This window comes from Amblyomma mixtum, chromosome 10 (genome assembly GCF_055824585.1).
Source record: "Amblyomma mixtum isolate Tamu chromosome 10, ASM5582458v1, whole genome shotgun sequence".
NCBI lineage: Eukaryota > Metazoa > Arthropoda > Arachnida > Ixodida > Ixodidae > Amblyomma > Amblyomma mixtum.
In genome coordinates this window covers 123221729-123235380 of record NC_143021.1, presented here as the reverse complement: position 1 = coordinate 123235380, position 13652 = coordinate 123221729, and positions in this window count along the sequence as shown.

Sequence of the window (13652 nt, the reverse complement as noted above, 5' to 3'; positions counted from 1 at the left end):
TTGGTCAGATTTTCTTGTACTCTCACCACGAACTTTGCCATCTTTTTTTATGCTGGGATATCAGGTAGGGAACTCGAGGATTCGACGAGATGGATGCGGATGAATTTTTTTATTCTGAAGGAGAAACTCCTTCGATCATCGGGGAATTCATCAGGCGCTTTTATTCAGTAGGCTCGGGAAGTGGCTCCTCACTTCGGAAGTCGTTCCTCCCGTAGAGCTGATGTAACCCAGCTGGGCTTGCTTCTGGCGCAATAACAAGCAGAGTCACTGCAAAAGAGAAGAATATAGCAAGGAACTAGAACCGTTTTGCCCTTTGCGTGGTCGCTGATTCTGAGGTATTTTCAAAGGACTTGAAAATCATGGATATAATGATAATGAAAAAGAAGTAGGTGTTGTAAATGGTAATAAATTATGGTTGGCAAAACAGTGATGCAAATTAAACTTCGGAAAAGGAAAGCTGCTCATGACACTAGCCAAGCAAGATGACCAGTCCCTGAGCAGACTTTAGTAGTCATCATCATTAGGGAAGTTTTATATATGTATAATCAACCATTGTGATGACTTCAGGAAGGGTAGAGGAAATCGAACCACGTATGAGTACATAGAACACCTCCCGCCCCCGCCCCCCCCCCCCCCCCCCCCCCCCCCCCCCAGAAAAAAAGTGCTTGGAGTCTGTAATATAAGAGGCCGTCTTGGGAAGCGTCGTCCTCAGGAAGCGGGACCGATACGCGAGTGATATTGCTTCATGGGACTGGACGGTAGCCGCTATATCTGCCGCAGACTTAGTGGCTTTCCTGAATGGTGACCAACGTTATGCATCTCTGAGTATAACACGTAGAGAGGGCTATGGCTGGACTATGGAAACAAACTGTTGTGAAGTTACTCGATGAGAAAAAGAATGTACCTCGCTGTAACGCAAACAGTTGTGGATGTCCTTAGGGCGGAGATCTGGCCAAGTTGGTACATACTTAGAAGTGTTTTTACACGCCGCAAAACAAAAGGGGCAAGAAGGACCTCAAACCACGAGCGCTGATTTTAACTTAGGTTTATTCCGCTTGCGTTGTTGTGGGGAGTTCTGTATGAAGTGCCTTTGTCTGGCGGAAAAACATATGTTGCACACACTAGTCGGTGTGCAAATACAAGAATGAGAGAACACCGTAGATCACAACAGTCGGAAGCGGGTAACCATTTTTTCTTGATTCCAAGAATTGTGAATCAAGAAAATGTGCACCTTTCGTGAGCAGCACGCACAAAAATAAAAAAATAAAAATCCCAGAAAGCAAGGGAGGCGTTCGAGGTGACGGCTATCAGGTATAGGGGTCAGAGTTGCGCCAGCAAATCTTCTGTTAGATTGCTTGAAAAGGAAATTGATTACTTGTCTGCGTAACGGCGTGGAGCTGGGCGTTCACTGTTGCATGTGCTTCCAGATCTCATTTTACCTTTTCTTGTACCGCTTCTTTCTTTATTTATTTCGCGTTGAGCGGAATAAACCTGAGTAGATAGCCAGCGCTCGTGGTATCTGTTCTTTCTCTTCCCCTGTGTGTTGCGGTGTGTAAAGACGATTCTATATGTCGTCGAGATCCAATTGTCCTTCCTTCTCACCTAGCGTTCCCTTGTGCTCTTCACCACAGGCACTGCTGCTCCAAAAGGAGTTGCGGTTCCGAACAGACATAATCTCGGTATGCAGTGTTTGTGTGAAAGTTTTTCTTGAAAGGATTAGAATCCTCAGCATCTGCCAAGGCTACCGAAAACGTTCGCTTAACTGGACGCAAGAACGCGAGGGGTCAAGGATACGCTTCATGGCATGGACCGAAAAAACAACTCAATCATATTTTATCTCTACTAAGCGTTTGTAAACTCTTAGGCCGTAGTGGCTGAGCACCCACGCTCACATATTGCGTCGGGCGTTCTTCAAAGTGCCCAGTTAAGCACATGAGACTCGGTGCCCCTGTCGAGCGTCAAGGACGTTCGTCATCAATCGCATAGTTTTCATAGTAAAGACCACCAAAGCATTGCGTAATTCCGACACTCGCGTTAAACTGAAGGGCGCATCTGTGACCGCTACGGGCGATTAGCAACCCATATCAGTTGAAATCAGCGCAAAAAATGGCCATGTACAGCATATGATATGCGAAGGGAAGATAAGCGATTGAGCTGAAGCGTAAGAAAGTTGTAGAAACTCTTTGCGACAGTGGCCCTGAGTTCGTTTGCGAACTGGAAGCGGCTTCAGATGGCTGGAGCGACGACGTAGATGGTGATGCGCTGATAGTGCACGGTAACAACTAATGTTGAAACCTTGTTTGTGCAGGATGGAGCGACTTGTATGCACCTCGCATTGTGTTCCGGCGTATTGAAAGGAAGAAATACAACAGAATTCTGACGATTGTAGCGTTTTATATTTTCATGAATCTAAGTAAAGCCCCCTCAAGAGCTGCTTTTTTTTCTTTTTTATATTTTGTGCCTTAATATTAAAATATTTAAGTGCTATATTTTCTGAATAAAAATTACATGGAAAAATTTATGAGCAGTTCAAAAAATCACGAGTTTGGTAAGTTTTTCGATATTAATTAGAGGTTAAAGTGCTAGGAAGAAATACTTTTCGACATTCGTTTTATGTTCAGTTAAATGCGTTTTAGTTCCTTTTTCCACGACATGCGTTTCCACGACATGTACAAGGCAGCGTTGATACCGTTATTATCCCAAAAGAAGCTACCTTCACTCTAACAGGAGGAAATGAATTTACCTGTCCTGTTTGATCTCCTATCACAAACTGTATGCAAATGAAAAACAATTATCACTGGACGCCAAAGAACAGACTTAATCAATGTCGTCCTAAAATTGTGGAAGCAGACATTTCCGAGGCTGACTTTCTCGAGGATGTATCATAGACTACATAATATAAAGACTGCCTGCTTTTACAGCACAGATGACAGCTGTTCGGAAAGTTTTAGTTGAAATATTCCACAAAGCGGTTTTTAAATTACTGTAAAATTTCAATTCTCATCAATGCGCAGCTTTCTGCCCATGCTTACCTGCTATTAAAATGGCGGAGAGGAGATATCCGGTGAGACCTCTCATTTTTCTGTGTGGGTGAAAAACAAATCAGCACACATTAGTTACGTTCAGGGCACCGCGGTCTTCTGAATTTCGAACACTGTTTATGCGTTGGTTCGACTTTTCCGAAAGCTTTCATAATTTGTGCAGGAGTAGCGCGCCAATATCATGTTTATTGTCTATGTGTATGTTTTTGTTCATGGCAGTAGGCTGTAAAATTAACATACTTGAAACAAAATTTAGATCGCAGAAAATCATCAAAGTGTGTATTGAAAAGGCGACACATAGTCAGCATGAACACAAAAACAGTCGATCACAGGTCAGGGTAAATATCAGAGGAATTCAGTTGGCAATCGCACTCTCAAGGCTCATTAATTCAAGTTTTCCGAAAAATTGTTAACGAATTGTACGAAGAGTAAACCCCAGTTTCACATTAGAATACAGCCTACGCCAACATTTTTTTTCGGTATGTGGCCTCCAACTTCGATACAAAATTACCAAAGATGGCACAGAACTGATATATTCGCAAAATATCCCTTTCCATTTATAACAACACTTGCACATATCAGAACATCGCAACAAGAAGACACCTCACTTACCGCTGCTGCTTGTGAACGATCGGGCAGTCTGACACGAAACCGTATCGCTCTCGCAAGCTCTTATATACCAGATTCTCTACGAGGCAAAGAAATGTAATTGACATGAACTGGAGCACAGTGACTGCACTGCCGCTTTGCATGGTGACAGCTGATTGACAGTCTCATTTTAAATAAATCCCGGCCATGCACATGCATTTTAACATACAGATTGAGATCAGTTTCGTCAATAGGGGTTCCTGAATACGCGTGGTGTCCGCCGAGACAAATGTAGCCGTGCTGGGCGCTTGACTGTCTAGGTAAAAGTTTATTTTGGCGTTTGAGCCATGTGTGAGAGCATGGACATGTAATGGTAGCCGAAAGGATCACCTGAACGACGGATATCTCGCATTCTATTTTCCTGTCTATGCATAATGGTGCGGGCTGGCACGCATATTTTTTTTTTCTTGTCCAAATATAATTTATGCCTTCCACTGTATATATTTCACTTCCCTAACTTCTTTCTGAAAACTGCCTCTCTAAATCTGCCTTGTTACATTTTTGAGAGCAGTGATTGATCTGCCGCTTTGGATGGTGACAGTTGATTGTCAGTCTCATTTGAAATAAACATCGGCCATGCACGTGCATCTCTGCATATAGATTGGGATCAGTTGCGTCACTAGGCGTCCCTTACCACAAGTCGAGTCTCCCGAGTCAACTCTAGCCGTGCGGGGCGCCAGAGTGTCAAGGTAAAAAGGGATATTGGTGGTTGCTGGGAAATATTTTTCTGTTTTTTTCTCGTCCAAATATAGACTATGTCTTCCTCGGTATATATTTCACTTTCCTAACTTCTTGCCTAATTTAGCCAAAATTGGAATAAAGCAATAAAGGTTCTACTTTTATACATTTTGACAACCTGGCTTTTTTGCAACGGAACGGTGTGTGTATAGGGCCCAGCGTTGACCCGATCCTTTGCGATATTTTCTTTATCGATGTGGACGATTTTTTAGGGCTTTTAAAAACCAGGCGTCCTTCGCCTACTCCTTTACAGTAGGCGTAAATCCTTTTGACAAGCATGGACTTGGGCTCCCTTTTACCCAAGAACAACCTGACACTAATCTTTTATAGTGTTTAGACTTGAAAGTGACCTTCCATGAAGACACGTTTGTTGGGGTTATTACCCACATGCAAAAAAAAAGATATTTTGCTATACGATTCCCTACACTCTAAGACCGTAAAGAGAGCAAAAGCGTCGCATTGCCTGGAGTCTTCACTCAAGAAATCGTGTCCACACAAGGTGCAAGATAGCTGTCAAAATCAGATGAGCCGAATTTCGGCGGCAGGGTTCCCCTGCTGTGTGTTGGTTTCTGTTTGCGAGACCCTCCATCAAAAACTTAAGCACGAAACACGAAGAAATACCGGAGAGGATCGTCGCAGGACACAGAAGCCACTTGGTGTGCCTTACGTGCAGAAAACCTCTCACTCCTTCAGGAAAGTGGCCAACAGGTATGGCATAAGTGTCGTCTTTTCGGCTCTTAACAAGCCGGAAAAGATGTGCCCCCCAATCTGCAACTCAAGAAAGCGCTGTTGCCAGACGAAGCACGATTCTTCGTTTATGAAGTGTTCTATTGGAGTGGTCTACGCTATGCCCTTAACACGTGGGAAGTGTTACGTCGGCCATACTGTCCACTGCATTACGAGCGTTTCGGGGACCATGCCCGAAATTTATCAGATTTGAAAGTCAAGTACGCACATTTGGTTTCGCACGCAATGAGCGGGTGCGAGGCTCGGTTAGATGAGACAAAGATTCTTTCCAAAAGCATATTAAAACTGCACGTGTAAGGCTGAAGGGCATTTATAAAAAGAAATTTGGCTGTAGGTGTGTCACCACTCCATCTTTTTCTCTTTTTACCTCCGAGTTCAATTTTATAGATTCTGCTTGTGAAAACGAAATTAGAATACGCATCATCCATTTGGCATCCACATCAAGCTTATCTAACCAACGCATTAGAAGTTTTACAAAACCACGCAGTCAGATTTATTCATTCTTCATATCATTACAGCACGAGTGTTACATATCTGAAATCGATTTCAGGCATACAGCCACTCCAGCTGCGCCGCCGCACAGCCAGTCTTTTATTATTTCACAAGTTATTTTACAGCCATCTACGAACTGCACCCTACATGGTCCCTCCGGCACGCATATCTCACCGCACTCTCCATCAAATCCAGATCAGCCGTCCACGTGCACGCACAGTCACCTTCGCAGCTTCATTTTTTTTCACGCACCGCCGCGGACTGGAATGGCCTTCCCGCTGACATTGCAACAATAACCTGTCCCGCGAACTTCGCACGCAGAGCTAACACCTTTTTGTCATCATCATAACGCATGATTACTTTGTCGCACCAAACGTTGTTCCCACCCCTTATTTAATGCCCCTGAAAAGGGCTCTTTAAGGAAATAAAATTGATTGATTGATTGATCAGGTACCTGTTCTTTTTCATTTGCGATTTTTGGCCGCCTGCCTGCTTCTGCGTTCCGAGATGGTTACCTTTGTTCACCTTCTCATCCTTGTCACCGTTCTTTCACCTTCAAAGTTAACCTTATATAAGGTGCTTCCTGGCTTCAATAAAATTTCAGTTGTGAGTTAGCCCTTGTGTCTCGTCCTCGTTCTTTTCTGGTGCTGTGCATGGTATGGCGCTAGTTTTTCTGTAATTCTACCGCCCTCCCCTGTCGTACGGCAATGAAAACGCCCCGCTACAATATCCACAGATACCTTGCGTGCAAAGAAAACCTGGTCATCCCGCTACCTTATAAGGCCAAATCATCATCATCATCATCAGCCTGACTACACCCAATGCAGGGCAAAGGCCCCTCCCATGTCTCTCCAATTAACCCTGTCCTTTGTCAGTTGCCACCACTGTCCACTGTATCCCCGCAAACTTCTTAATCTCGTCCGCCCACCTAACTTTCTGTCGTCCCCTGCTACGTTTGCTTTCTCTTGGAATCCACTCCGTTACCCTTAAGGACCAGCGGTTATCTTGCCTTCGCATTACATGCCCTGCCCAAGCCCATTTCTTCCTATTGATTTCAACTAAGATGTCATCAACCCGCGTTTGTTCCCTCACCCACTCCGCGCTCTTCCGATCTCTTAACGTTACACCTATCATTTTCCTTTCCATTGCTCGCTGTGTTGTTCTTAACTTAAGCTGAACCCTCTTTGTTAGCCTCCACGTTTTAAGGCCAAATATTTGGATCCAATTTGTTTTGGGCAGAACACTTCGGGCAGCCGCCGAATAGCGCGAGCAATCCCATTCGAAAACAGGAAACAATCGTATACACCGCAACCGCACCAGCGAACACTTTGATTAGCTCAGTCCAATATTTCCATCGATAAAGTAAACACTACTACGGCTGCACGGAGGCGGGCAGCATGACGATTAGTTTCACTTGTCAATTTTTTCTATAGATTCGATGACGTTCAAGGGCACCGAGTGATGGCGGTTACTTTAGTAATACAAGAAAATGTGACATAGTAAAGAATTTTCAAACTAAATACCTGCACTAAATTTCTGCATCAGCTTGCCGTTCCGGTTAGCTCATTTGGAAGAGCGACTGCTCCGGTGAAGCGGTAGTCCTGGTTTCGAACCTCGGACCAGGACAAATTTTTCTATAACTACGAAGTTTCTGAGAAAGCTGTATAGCTTTTCTTTGCAGCCGTATGGCGGTGCTCCGGTGGATGTCAGTTAGTAATTACTCCCTTATTACAAAACTACTCCACCTTGGGAGATCCCCCTAAACATTTGACCAACACCTGCACCATTCATTCCTGATGGATTTGTTTTAAGCAACAGATATTACGGAAACAGTAGAAAGCATGGGCAAAAGACAACAATGAGAAAAGAACTTAAATATGACATTCTTCGCAATAGTGAACGACAAAACGTTGTAACAGCGTCTTTAGATGCTATATGGTAAGCTGGAAAAGCGATTGATAATGAAGTGAGCTCTTGAAACATTCAGGGCTCGTAGTGGCCCTGAGGAATTGATAGCATTTCTCCAGGCCGCGATGAGTTTGAGCCCCAATGGACCATGAAGTGGTCTGAACTTGAGCACTTATTCGAAATGACAGTTCTTTTAAGCAGAAACGACGACACATAGACAAGATCACAGGTCGACCGCAAACTAACAACTGGATTTTTCAGTGGTTTTCACCTAAAAATATAACATAAAATTCAACGCATGCGCATCAGATAGTCTCACGCCATGACTGGTAAACGTGCATCACCACGCACTACAATAAAGATCCTATTAAGGCTCACAACACACGGAGGCTCTGTGGAACGTCACGATTAAACAACTGCTGAAGTGGACGGAGAAGCGGAATGGCGACCAAGAAAAACGGAGTGTGACTGTGCTCGGCTGAGTTCAAGTTCCAGAGAGTGTTATGGCCTTTCTCGAGAAAGGGTCGAGGCACGACAAAGAGTGTTCCATGCAAAGCAATGAACTGTTGGCAATCAATAGAAGAATCGCCGCAAATGGTCACAGTGAGAATCAAGAACGCCGCATTTTCGTAGGGGTGGACAGTTTAACGAAGACCACCCACAGGCCACCGGCAGCACGAAAGAAGCATGTCCTAATCGATGTGGTAGAATTTTTAGAGATAAAGTACCTACATCTTTTACAGGCAGATAAAGACGGAGGGTGTTATTGTAAATAAAGGTGTATTAAGTGGAAATGCATGGGAGGTCATCATTATGCAGATTCAGAGTGGCGTAGTAAGACTGAAAACAAAGGATACAAAGTTGTGCAGTGATTTAGGACTGGGAGATTGCCAAGCCTGTAAACAAGTGCAAAGGCAACTCGTTAAACAAATTTTTCTCTTCAAAAATACGAAGTGACTGCAGCACTCAGGACTTTTGAAAGCAAAAAAGGCTCATGGGAGAACAAGTCAATTGTTTCTTCAGAACTTTTCGCATAAGCTAGTGATGCATAAACCACTCGCTACCAAAAATTCAGAAAATGTTACAGGTTCTTCGACCACAACCCAATATTAGGTTTGTTTTCAGTCGAGTTCAGGGAATATTTTATTCTGTACCCTATGCTGAGCTGCTTGAATCTATTAAATACTATGTAGAAGCCAATGGAGAGGTGTCCTTCCAAAATTCGGCGCGGACGACTGTAGGTAAGTTGATATACTTTACTTAAATTTAACGTTAATAGTAAGTTCATCACTTTTGACAATGGGTACTACGTGCAACGTCGTGGTACAGGTATCGGCTCATGTGTAGCCCCTGCCCTGTGTAACATTTTTCTGCCCTATGTTGACCCTAATCTGGCGAATGCCGTTGACGGCTACAAGCTTTTAAGATGTTTGGGTGCGTAGAGGGTCTTCTGATTCCTTTAAATGAGCAGAGTAACATAAACTACCATGGCGTAATGAGAGAGATTTTAAGTGATTACGCAGGAGTTGGTAAGGCTGTGACCTTTGCACATGAGGTATACACTGGAAAATGACTACAGTCTTTGGGCATGCAACGCACAACGCGTTGTTGCTTAACTGCTTATCAAGTTCTAGGCGATACTGGTTTCCTGGGGCAATCGTAGAGGTTTAGATATGTTTGCATGGGCAATGCCACATAAGCGTAGAAATTCCCGACATCAGTGATGACTAACCCCGCCCGTTCGACAACGACAGCCCCATTAACACCTCCCTTAGGAAGTTCGGAGACCTGCGTCCAGTTGTGCAATGGAAGAGAAAAAGCTGATGGCAATAGTCCTTGAGTAAACTAAATACCTGATATTCTTAAAAAAAATGAATTATCTAGGAGTCTTTTTTTTTGCATGCACTGTACGTACTATTTATTAAGCCCTTTTAATCGGTGGCGTTCCTCGTAGATGTACCTCACTATTGCTTTAATGGCTACATTGACGCTCGTAGCAAGATGACGTCATTTCCATACATAGTACAAATATCAATTCCACTGATGTCTAAAAAAGTTTCCTTAATAGATTTTTAGCGTGCCATAAGTACAGAATGCTCCAGAGCACAGGCAGCAATAACGAAAATACAACCCAGAACACATCTGCCACGGCGACTCTCCATTCAGAGCGCATTTGGCTTAGTTCTCTTTCTCTCGAAACCTTGAATAAAATGTGGCTTTCTAAAAACTGCAATTAACAATTTTGCCTTTGGGAAACGTCACTTCTCATCATAGTCTGACAGGTACTTACAGAGCCTAACCATGCAATCAAGCCTCTTTCATTTTCCGTTGTATCATTACTATGTTTTATTGAAACGAAACTTCATTCCATGGTTGCGGCCGCATTTCTAATGAAACGATTGCATCGCCGACGGTTTGTGACGTTGTAAGCGGAGCTCAGTATTGTTGGCTGTGACATATTGTTTTGGTGGCGTAGCGTTTAATTACAAACTGCGCAGTGGAACAGTACAGTTTGGATTTGGTGTCAAAGCTGTTTTGACTTTCTTCTTGGATAATTATTTTTTTAAATAAAAGCAACCTCATTCATTCAGTCCTAAAGTTTGATGTCATCCCGATGGCTTGTAATTTGAAGCTCATACAGGATACCCACCCAGTGTTCTCCGGGCAGCTATTCCATGGAATAAGTTTTTTCTTTCTTTTTTCCGTTTTGGCCTCACGGCACTGCTAGTGCATTCGAGTGCTGACGCCCACCTTCTGAGAGCATAACCGCTGTCATTACCAATGTCTCTTAGTCTCCTTGATGACCAAGGCGCAAAAATGAAGGTGCAGCGTCTTCCCTGAGAGCCTAAAAATTTCTTTCCGCACCGTCAAACAGGCGGAGCAAAGAAAAATATTTTTGTAGATTTACTCCCACAATTTTCCGAGGTAATAGTTCCCGCTATTTACAGGAGGCACAAGGTTGTAAGACAATTTCCTCGTTAAAGAGGAAAACTATCAGCAGCTATCAACAAATGAACCGTAAGGTAGCTTAGAAAGCGTCGACTGCGAGGAAATCTGGCAAAAATAAGGTACAGCCATTCTAAAGCATTTCGGAAACAAGAAAAAATCATGCTGAAGCTCCAAGCGGGGCCCAGTTACACCATAAACCAGAGAGACGCTTTGTATAACCCTCTTCCTTTAACTTCTACTTTGTTTTTTTTACGGTGTCGCTCCTTTTCCGTAAGCCTCACCAACTCGCTCACTGTGCTGTGTTCGTTCATTCATTCACTCATTCATTTTATTTGTTCTTCACAACACGACGTACACATTTTGAAAGGGGCCAAGAAGAAGAGCCGTTCCTTTACGGCTTGAAAAAATCTTCGTCCCCCTGGCATTGACGGCAACGAAGCAACAGAGTCCAGAAACAAATGTACAGAACAAAATGTACAGAAATATACAGAAAGAAACAAAATTATAACTTGAAATTGAGAGAATTCGTTCACGTGCTTTTTCTAGACACTAAGTAGTGCGAAGAATGTCACAATAGATTACATTTTACCTTTCTTGCATCGTCCTTTTCCCGTTTTCTTTCCAGGCCAAGGTAAATAACTCAGTTTAAGCACACCTACCCAGACTACCCTGAATAAAAGAGCAAAAAGGTACAATTAGACCGAAGTCAGCGAGGTGTGTGAAAAATCGCCTCTTTTGAACCATCGTCTTCCTGTTCCCAGTTTCCCCTGCATTGACGCACGACACCAAAAAATAAACTATGGTGCATCTGCATTCGTCTTGGAACCGACGCCGCAAGAGCGATTGAGTTTACCCAAAACATCAGGCAACCATGACCTTGTCGTGCATGTCGCTGGTCATGATACCGCTATTTCTTAATTATTTTAACTATTTTTCGCATTCTAGTCAAAAAGCTCTCTGACCGTAATATTACGCGGCATGAACGAAAGCCTACTTTCTGTAAAGTGTCCTAACGAATCGGAATTAAAGGGGCCTGCAGTGAAGGCTATCTTCTTAGCCGCTTGATTATCAAGAAGAGCAAGAGAGGAAGGGCAGCATTTGACCTCGCAGCTCTCATCCTCGTAACCAACAAGCATCGGAGAGGGCCTGCAATAGCAGTGCAGAGATAGCGGAGAGAACTGATAAGGGCACCGTCAGAGGCATTGCTCATATATTGTTTTAGATATGTTGCTGTATTCACACACAAGCATTCGCATTGGGGGCAATAAAAATGAGTAGATATTTAAAAACTTTTGATGTAAACCATCCAGCTCTACCCCACTTCTGAAAGCGAACAAATGAAGAAATATATGGGCTGATATTGCCGCGAATGTTTGTAGTGTTTGTATGTTAATTCTTCAAAGCTGCCGGCACGCCGCTTTATCGATTTCTTTGTGATTCAAGACGCGCGTAGATTTATCTCGATCGATCGCACCCAGGCGGAGCCGACTCTACTTTGTTCCAGACTGTTCTAGTAACTTTCCAAGCTTTATCTCGGCAGTGCGCTATCAGCTTTAAAAAGAGCACCGCCGAGAGCGGCGGGCATTCTGTTCAAAGACCGCCGAGCACGCTTTTTGCTACGCCGCCGTCAAGTGATTGAGTTCTTTGCGGGCGCAATTTAACCCAAATAAGGAGTTTTGTTTCGAAGACATTCTCGCTGTTTTTCTGTTCGCCGGAATGCAGTCACCACTACATGACAATATATAGAGCATCCACTTCATCATCGGCCGGAGTTTGGAAGTCCTCGGTAGGAGGTACGGGGCTCGTAAGGGTGAGATGCATTGGACGTAGCGACGCCCGAGGCTCGCGGACGCCGACGCCAGCGGCGCGAATCAGAAGAGCTAAGAAAGCGGATGCTGTGACGTCCAGGTCGAGGCAGTGGTGTCCTAGGAATTAAATTGTGTGGTTGCTGACATCAGGTGGTGGATCGGTGATTGAGATTACTGGTGGGTGCACATCGGCGAGCTTTTCGCAAGGTGTGGCCGGTCCCACAGTTTTGAGGAACTAGTCTGTGAAGAAGTAAGGCTATACTGCTTCGCTCATGATTTGTGTAAAATTCATCTATTTGACAATTTCTAAGGCAGAACGCAGAGCTGAAGCCCAAAGGCTGCTTTCTTTTAGAGGGAGATATTTTTAGCTGGTTCCTCGGTTTAGCGCCATCCTCGGCCGCAGCGGACCAGGCTCAGTCAGCAGGCGGCAAATTGGAGAAAGTAACTTTCCATCTCTACGGTTGGCAAAGCACTAAGAGATAAATGATAGAGAGGGTGGTAGGGGGCGGGTGGCTAGAAGGACTCCCCAGTTGTACATCACAGCCGAGGGGTGTTCAGAGAAGAGAAGAATATTTTATTGGGGGAGAGAAGAGTCGTTACAAGCATGTCCTGTGACAAGTCGTACTGCAGCTTCGCACTAGGCGGTGAGGCTAGGTCGCCGAACTTGTCATCGGGAGAGGAGGCTGATGCGGCCGGCTGCGGCACTTTTGATTAGCAAGCTTCGTCAAGCAGGCGACGCATCATTTTATTATGCGCAAGCAACACAGAACTTCATAATTGGAGGAGACACTTAAGCTGCGCTTTAAGGGTGTGACGTGGTAGCGTAATGGTTCCATTGCCATATATGGAGAAGGTTGTTATCTACTTTACATTCATTAATCCCTGGGAATTTTCATGCCCCTTCTGGGGCAATGGTGCAGCGCTTAAGCGATGCGCCACTGCCAGCCCTGCGAGCCCAGGTGCTCCCACCACTGAGCCCTGTGCGCTCCAGATTGGTCTACACGCGCGACCAATCGTAAAGTGCCACCTTCTGCGGTGGGCAGTTTGCTCAGAATCTAGTGGACAACTTGTGATAACGCCAGGAGATCACCTGTCCTAAGTTGCCGACATGCCTCCTAGGCTGATCTCTGGGTATCACCTACCAGAGTCATGCTCGTGATTTTTCACTCAATATTTTTATTTTATTTATTTTGTAACGACGAAGAAGTTCCTGATCAGGCGAAGACGACGACGAACTTCTGACCGTTGTGTTGAGCGGCATTGCCATCGCTTTGGGTGTGTGCTCGTGGTGCTCGACCTCTGTGTCTACGAGGCCTGTGTC